The sequence below is a fragment of the Globicephala melas genome, chromosome 1 (genome assembly GCF_963455315.2).
Source record: "Globicephala melas chromosome 1, mGloMel1.2, whole genome shotgun sequence".
In the NCBI taxonomy this organism is placed as follows: Eukaryota; Metazoa; Chordata; class Mammalia; order Artiodactyla; family Delphinidae; genus Globicephala; species Globicephala melas.
In genome coordinates this window covers 12,764,517-12,773,461 of record NC_083314.1, presented here as the reverse complement: position 1 = coordinate 12,773,461, position 8,945 = coordinate 12,764,517, and the positions used below count along the sequence as shown (strand labels likewise).

At 37.3% G+C, this 8,945-nt stretch overlaps 1 non-coding gene across 1 annotated transcript; it reads left to right on the top strand.

Annotated features, from left to right (window-relative positions):
- Positions 1-5,096: 5,096 nt before the first annotated feature.
- Positions 5,097-5,168, top strand: TRNAE-UUC (transfer RNA glutamic acid (anticodon UUC)). The gene has a single exon. It is a non-coding gene; the product is annotated as a tRNA-Glu (tRNA).
- The last annotated feature ends 3,777 nt before the right edge of the window (positions 5,169-8,945 follow it).

Sequence of the window (8,945 nt, the reverse complement as noted above, 5' to 3'; positions counted from 1 at the left end):
CCAGCCCTGAGATCTGCCAGCACCTTGATCTTGGACTTTTTAGCATCCGGAACTGTGAGAAATAAATTGTTGTTGAAACCATCCAGTCTATGGTATTCTTTTTTTTTTCTTTTTTTTTAATGGTATTCTTTTAAAGATAGATTTTATTCATTTTATTTTATTTATTTATTTTTGGCTGCGTTGGGTCTTCGTTGCTGCGCACAGGCTTTCTGTAGTAGCCCCCGGCAAGTGGGGGCTACTCTTCGTTGTGGTGTGTGGGCTTCTCGTTGCAGTGGCTTCTCTTGTTGCGAAGCATGGGCTCTAGGCATGTGGGCTTCAGTAGTTATGGCATGCAGGCTCAGTAGTTGTGGCTCAAGGGCTCTAGGGTGCAGGCTCAGTAGTTGTGGCTCACAGACTTAGTAGCTCCACGGCATGTGGGATCTTCCCGGACCAGGGATTGAACCCGTGTGCCCTGCATTGGCAGGAGGATTCTTAACTACTGCACCACCAGGGAAGCTCCAGTCTATGGTATTCTGTTAGAGGAGTCCACACTGACTCAGACAACATCTGTATTGATAAATATACACTTTACAACTTTTCCACTTAATCTCTATAAAAATATAGAATATCATAGAATGATTTCTGTAAGCACATGGGTAAAAATATAGCTGTAGCACTAATTGAACTACTTTAAAAGAGTCACATTTAATATAAACAAAGGGTATCATATTTTGCTTTGTAAGAAACAAACTCAGGCAAAAATGTGCTCTCAGAGAGTGAGACATCCCAGTGAGTTCATTTAGAACATGTTGGTGATAAGGATGCTTCCTTTTGCAACTTGCCTTTCATATGATAAAGATTTTACTGATATTTCCCTTCAAGATTTCATGAAGCTAAAGTGACTTTGAGAGAAATACTGTTCTTATTTTTTTTTTAATTTTTTTTTACGGAAATCCTCTACCAGTGGACTTCCTTGCTGTTTCCCAGTTTCATTTCTTGGTCTGCCCATCTCAACGTTTCCTTTGCTCCTATCATAGCTATTTTTTTGGATATTTTCTTTTTCTTTGAAGCTAAGTGACAATATCTTTGATGAAAATTAGTGTTGTATGTCACAGGCCCAGAGTAGGATTTTCTCAGAGGTTCTACACACATCAGGTCAATGATAGAATCTTGCAGAATTTTAAAATTCTATTTATTGATAGATGCTGTACACAGTTTAAAAATCAGTAAACTCAATACATGAACTACTACAAAATGTAATATTTAAAACATATGATAAATAACTGGAATTATAATTAAAAATATTGGGTTGGCCAACATCTTACAGAAAGACCTGAATGAACACTTTGGCCAACCCAATAGTTAATAACAGTTTCCTGTTATATGTTCATTAACTAATCTATTCAGCACAAATTTTGCAGTTTTCCCAGGGCTCAGAATACTTAATAGAGTATGATCCTAAAATACATTATTTCATAATTAAATTTAGTGTCAGGTCCATATTTAACAAAATTATTATAAATATATCAGATTCTTACTCTTTCATTTAGCTTTTGTGCTATAATAGAAAACATTCAAAACCATTTGTTTTTAATGAGACAATTCCAACTCTAATTTTAGCCCTGTAATTTACTGTGAGACATTAGTTCATTGCTTAATATTTCTGACTTGGTTCCTTGGTTTAAAATATTAAGATAATAATATTTACCTAATTTACCATTAACCAGATATACCGTTAACACACACACACACACACACACACACACACACACACGTTCAGACATGTGTTCACCCTTTCTCTCTCCAGATCTTAAATATTAGACACTCTTCTCCTTCATCTCTCATAGTAAATACAATGGATTCATGATCATTTCTGGGATACTTTCTTTAATATCCCTTGCATCTTCTTTCTTTTTACTTGTTTCTTAAAACAGTTGAGTGATCCCTCTTTTACCCTCTCTCTATTTTTCATCTATTTTTTAATTTTACATTTATTTTCCTTAGAAGCCTATATAGTATAACAAAACTCTTTATAAATTCCTTATGCCAGAGTATTTTCATTTTACTCTACTTCAAGTAAATTACATCTAGAACCTTCCTTAATCTCTATCTGTATCACATTGTTGCTTTAATTCCTATAGTAGTTTATCACATTTGTAAAGTCTATTGAAAAATGATAGGATTTTGTGTTAGAAGAAAACAATTCTATGTGAAACATTATTTTTTAAGCCTAAATTTCCCCTTCAGTATATAAGGGATAATAATGTCTACATCAAAATGCTTTAAAATTATATAAACATATAGAGGAACTATTTTTAAAAAGCGATAGATATGTGTATGCATATATGTAATAATAAACACTTCAATCTGGCTAAATTCCTCTTGTATTGTCAATTTAGGATTATTTTCCTTCATGCTCTAGCTACATGTTGGAAATTAGCCCCAAGCAAATTCCACATACATTATTTGCTTTTATAATCTGAAATTATAAATCTCTACTACTCATTCATACACAGTGTACTAAGATCTCATTATTAGTAAATGACACATTTTCCTGGCTCTTTGCCTCAATTTATCAGTGCAAACTCTTCAACATTCCCAGTATCTCACAAGTGTGAATTAATTTGCCCAGCGGGATGTTTTACCTATGTTCACGAACAATTTTCCTATCAAGAGCCACTGACAGGGCTTCCCTGGTGGTGCAGTGGTTGAGAGTCCGCCTGCCGATGCAGGGGACACGGGTTCGTGCCCCGGTCCGGGAGGATCCCACATGCCGCGGAGCGGCTAGGCCCGTGAGCCATGGCCGCTGAGCCTGCACGTCCGGAGCCTGTGCACCGCAACGGGAGAGGCCGGAGCAGCGAGAGGCCCGCGTACCGCAAAAAGAAAAAAAAAAAAAAAAAAGAGCCACTGACTGTGTGATTCTGCCTGGCATCATTGCTTTTCCTGACATTCTTCCAACTGAGGTTCCATTCTTTCCTATTTCAAAGAGCGGTTTCCATGGGGCCCTCCAACGACACAGTTAAGCGCTGGCTGTTGAGCATTCATTCTCTCTTCCTTTAGAAAAATACCATCATGTTTGCCTTAGAGAACAACCCTTCTCTGAGTCCATGTGCATTTTACCCCCACCTCCAGAGGTGGGCACATGGCCAAGTCTGGCCACAGAACACCACAAACCAGCCAAAGTGATAAGTTAATTTACAGGAATGTGTCTTTAGAGTTAGTTCAGTCCTAATCCTGGAGCTTTCACTGGAAAGTGTAGAGAGATACACCCTCATTTCACCTGGTCTTGAACGTGAGAAAACAATACTCTGAATCTACTCCTGGTGACAGTTAAGTGAAGCCAGCTTTGAGGAAAGCACTCACGAAATGGACCAAGGCCAATTCTTTATATATTGCTTGGTTCTGTAAAACAAATGGTGTATGAAAGCTTTGCAGCCACTATAGTTTTCAATTATATGAACCAAGTCTTTCTTTTTTGCTGCTTAAAGATAATTTGAGTTTCCTGTGACTTAAAACTAAAATAATCCTAAAACTCAGTTACTATATTGCAATTGTTGTACCATTCATCACATTCTGAGTATATCTTAGGGAAAAACAATTCTTTCCATGTTGTTTAACTCTCAGAGTATGGTTTGCACTCTAAATTTATAGACTCAGATAAAGTAGTTCTTTCAGTTCTCTTTTTCGGTGCCTTCTATGTCAAGGACTCATATATCCAACAGCTAGATAGTTTTGAATTCTTTCTCTGCACTGACAAGGAGGTTCAGGGGCAGGTTCAACATGATATTTCATTCCTTCAGCTGAGTCCTCTCTTAAGGGCTCCTCACAGGTACTGCAAATCTTCTTCTGTTGGCTCTCCTCATACGTTTGTACAATTTACACTAGATACTGAGTTTTTATTTAATTTTTAATCAGCCTCCTCAGCCTCTATACTTTGCTAGACATATTTAAATCCCTCTTGTACATTTAAGCTATGTTTGTTTCCCTCTGTGTTCTTTCTGATGTGTTTTCCCGCTGCTAAAAAAAAGTCTTCCATTTTCCGTACTGCTCTGTATAATAAAGTAACAAATTAAATCTAAAGTAATTAAAATTAAATAAAATTTAAAGTTCAGTTCTTCAGCTCCACTAGTCCCATTTCAGGTGCTCAGTAACTACATGGGACTAGTAGCTACTATTTCAGACAACACAGATATAAAACACTTCTATCACTGAAGAAAGGTCGATTGGACAAAGCTATTATAGACTGTGTCTCAGAACCTGGTTTCAAAAAAAAAAAAAATCACATTTTAAAAATGTAAATTTCCAAGTTGCATCTCAAATCCACTGGGTGTGGGTAGGTATTCTGAGGGCCTTTATTGTTTTTAAAGAAAGATAAGTTGCTAAGGATTTGAGACCATCTATACCGAGCCTCTGTCAGGAATGATGCCAATGATTTAGTATAACCCATCCCACCTCAGATTTTTCCTCCTCTGAAAATAAACTACCTGGCTGCAATTTGTTATTTAGTGATTTCTAGTGTTTCCAGTTCACTTCTTCCAGTACTTAATTTAAACTTGATACTACACAAAGATTAAAATCTAAACATCATCAACTTGTATTTTATGTGTGAAGTCAGGCATTATTTTGTGATGTTGAGCAGATTTATATATATATATATATATATAGAGAGAGAGAGAGAGAGAGAGAGAGATTTATTTTAGTCTGAAATCTGCAGGGCAGGCTGACATGCTGAAGACCCAGGGAAGAGATGATGTGACAGCTCAAGTCCAAAGGCAGTCAGGAGGCAGATTTTCTTTTTCTTCAGGGGACCTCAGTCTTTTTTCTTAAGGCTTTCAGCTGATTTGTTGAGGCCCACCCATGTTATGGAGGGTAGTCTGATCTACTCAAAATCTATGGACATAAATGTTAATCATATGTCAAAACTACCTCATTCTGTTCCATTTTTCTGAAGAACCCTAATATGATATCCTTGGTAACTCCCTATTTATTTCATTAGCAGTAAAATATATAAATACTTGAGGGCAGGGATCAAGTAAAACCTTAACAAATATAGAAGACAAACCCATATAACATGTAGCTAATGTTAGCTAACAGGCAATCAGGAGCAAGGAGGGAATTCCCTGGTGGTCCAGTGGTTAGGAGTTGGCACTTTCACTGCCGGGGCCCAGGTTCGATCCCTGGCCAGGGAACTAAGATTCCCGCAAGCCCCATGGCATGGCCAAAAATAAAAAAATAAATAAGGAAATCCTTCCATTTGCCACATCATGAATGAACCTGGAGGGCATTATGCTAAGTGAAATAAGCTACACAGAGAAAGACAAACACTGCATGGTATCACGTATATGTGGAATAATTTTTGAAAAGTCAAACTCATAGAAAGAGAGTAGAAAAGTGGTTGCCAGGCGCTGGGAGGTGGGGGAAATAGGGAGAGGTTGATAAAAAGGTACAGACTTTCAGCTGTAAGATGATGAGTAAGTCTGAGGATCTAATGTATAACATGGCAACTATAGCTGATAACATTGTATTGTATAATTGAATTTTTTTTTAACATCTTTATTGGAGTATAATTGCTTTACAATGGTATGTTAGTTTCAGCTTCACAAAAAAATGAATCAGTTATATATATACATATATTCCCATATCTCTTCCCGCTTGCGTCTCCCTCCCTCCCACCCTCCCTATCCCACCCCTCCAGGCGGTCACAAAGCACCGAGCTGATCTCCCTGTGCTATGCGGCTGCTTCCCACTAGCTAACTACCTTACTTTTGGTAGTGTATATATGTCCATGTCTCTTTATCGCTTTGTCACCGTTTACCCTTCCCCCTCCCCATAGCCTCAAGTCCATTCTCTAATAAGTCTGTGTCTTTATTCCTGTTTCACCCCTAGGTTTTTCATGACATTTTTTTTTTAATTCCATATATATGTGTTAGCATACGGTATTTGTCTCTCTCTTTCTGACTTCACTCTGTATGACAGACTCTAGGTCTATCCACCTCATTACAAATAGCTCAATTTCGTCTCTTTTTATGGCTGAGTAATATTCCACTGTATATATGTGCCACATCTTCTTTATCCATTCATCCGATGATGGACACTTAGGTTGTTTCCATCTCTGGGCTATTGTAAATAGAGCTGCAATGAACATTTTGGTACATGACTCTTTTTGAATTATGGTTTTCTCAGGGTATATGCCCAGTAGTGGGATTGCTGGGTCATATGGTAGTTCTATTTGTAGCTTTTTAAGGAACCTCCATACTGTTCTCCACAGTGGCTGTATCAATTTACATTCCCACCAACAGTGTAAGAGGGTTCCCTTTTCTCCACACCCTCTCCAGCATTTATTGTTTCTAGATTTTTTGATGATGGCCATTCTGACTGGTGTGAGATGATATCTCATTGTAGTTTTGATTTGCATTTCTCTAATGATTAGTGATGTTGAGCATTCTTTCATGTGTTTGTTGGCACTCTGTATATCTTCTTTGGAGAAATGTCTATTTAGGTCTTCTGCCCATTTTTGGATTGGGTTGTTTGTTTTTTTGTTATTAAGCTGCATGAGCTGTTTATAAATTTTGGAGATTAATCCTTTGTCCGTTGCTTCATTTGCAAATATTTTCTCCCATTCTGAGGGTTGTCTTTTGGTCTTCTTTATGGTTTCCTTTGCTGCGCAAAAGCTTTTAAGTTTCATTAGGTCCCATTTGTTTACTTTTGTTTTTATTTCCATTTCTCTAGGAGGTGGGTCAAAAAGGACCTTGCTGTGATTTATGTCATAGAGTGTTCTGCCTATGTTTTCCTCTAAGAGTTTGATAGTTTCTGGCCTTACATTTAGGTCTTTAATCCATTTTGAGCTTATTTTTGTGTATGGTGTTAGGGAGTGATCTAATCTCATACTTTTACATGTACCTGTCCAGTTTTCCCAGCACCACTTATTGAGTAGGCTGTCCTTTCTCCACTGTACATTTCTGCCTCCTTTGTCAAAGATAAGGTGACCATATGTACGTGGGTTTATCTCTGGGCTTTCTATCCTGTTCCATTGATCTATCTTTCTGTTTTTGTGCCAGTACCATACCGTCTTGATAACTGTAGCTTTGTAGTATAGTCTGAAGTCTGGGAGCCTGATTCCTCCAGTTCCTTCTTTCGTTCTCAAGATTGCTTTGGCTATTCGGGGTCTTTTGTGTTTCCATACAAATTGCAAAATTTTTTGTTCTAGTTCTGTGAAAAATGCCAGTGGTAGTTTGATAGGGATTGCATTGAATCTATAGATTGCTTTGGGTAGTAGAGTCATTTTCACAATGTTGATTCTTCCAATCCAAGAACATGGTATATCTCTCCATCTATTTGTATCATCTTTAATTTCTTTCATCAGTGTCTTATAATTTTCTGCATACAGATCTTTTGTCTCCTTAGGTAGGTTTATTCCTAGATATTTTATTCTTTTTGTTGCAATGGTAAATGGGAGTGTTTTCTTGATTTCACTTTCAGATTTTTCATCATTAGTATATAGGAATGCCAGAGATTTCTGTGCATTAATTTTGTATCCTGCCACTTTACCAAATTCATTGATTAGCTCTAGTAGTTTTCTGGTAGCATCTTTAGGGTTCTCTATGTATAGGATCATGTCATCTGCAAACAGTGACAGCTTTACTTCTTCTTTTCCGATTTGGATTCCTTTTATTTCCTTTTCTTCTCTGATTGCTGTGGCTAAAACTTCCAAAACTATGTTGAATAAGAGTGGTGAGAGTGGGCAACCTTGTCTTGTTCCTGATCTTAGTGGAAATGCTTTCAGTTTTTCACCATTGAGGATGATGTTGGCTGTGGGCTTGTCATATATGGCCTTTATTATGTTGAGGAAAGTTCCCTCTATGCCTACTTTCTGCAGGGTTTTTATCATAAATGGGTGTTGAATTTTGTCAAAAGCTTTCTCTGCATCTATTGAGATGATCATATGGTTTTTCTCCTTCAGTTTGTTAATATGGTTTATCACATTGATAGATTTGCGTATATTGAAGAATCCTTGCATTCCTGGAATAAACCCCACTTGATCATGGTGTATGATCCTTTTAATGTGCTGTTGGATTCTGTTTGCTAGTATTTTGTTGAGGATTTTTGCATCTATGTTCATCAGTGATATTGGCCTGTAGTTTTCTTTCTTTGTGACATCCTTGTCTGGTTTTGGTATCAAGGTGATGGTGGCCTCGTAGAAGGAGTTTGGGAGTGTTCCTCCCTCTGCTATATTTTGGAAGCGTCTGAGAAGGATAGGTGTTAGCTCTTCTCTAAATGTTTGATAGAATTCGCCTGTGAAGCCATCTGGTCCTGGGCTTTTCTTTGTTGGAAGATTTTTAATCACAGTTTCAATTTCAGTGCTTGTGGTTGGTCTGTTCATATTTTCTATTTCTTCCTGATTCAGTCTTGGCAGGTTGTGCATTTCTAAGAATTTGTCCATTTCTTCCAGATTGTCCATTTTATTGGCATAGAGTTGCTTGTAGTAATCTCTCATGATCTCTTTTATTTCTGCAGTGTCAGTTGTTACCTCTCCTTTTTCATTTCTAATTCTATTGATTTGAGTCTTCTCCCTTTTTTTCTTGATGAGTCTGGCTAGTGGTTTATCTATTTTGTTTATCTTCTCAAAGAACCAGCTTTTAGTTTTATTGATCTTTGCTATTGTTTCCTTCATTTCTTTTTCATTTATTTCTGATCTGATTTTTATGATTTCTTTCCTTCTGCTAGCTTTGGGGTTTTTTTGTTCTTCTTTCTCTAATTGCTTGAGGTGCAAGGTTAGGTTGTTTATTCGAGATGTTTCCTGCTTCTTAAGGTGGGCTTGTATTGCTATAAACTTCCCCCTTAGAACTGCTTTTGCTGCATCCCACAGGTTTTGGGTCGTTGTGTCTCCATTGTCATTTGTTTCTAGGTATTTTTTGATTTCCTCTTTGATTTCTTCAGTGATCACTTCATTATTAAGTAGTGTATTG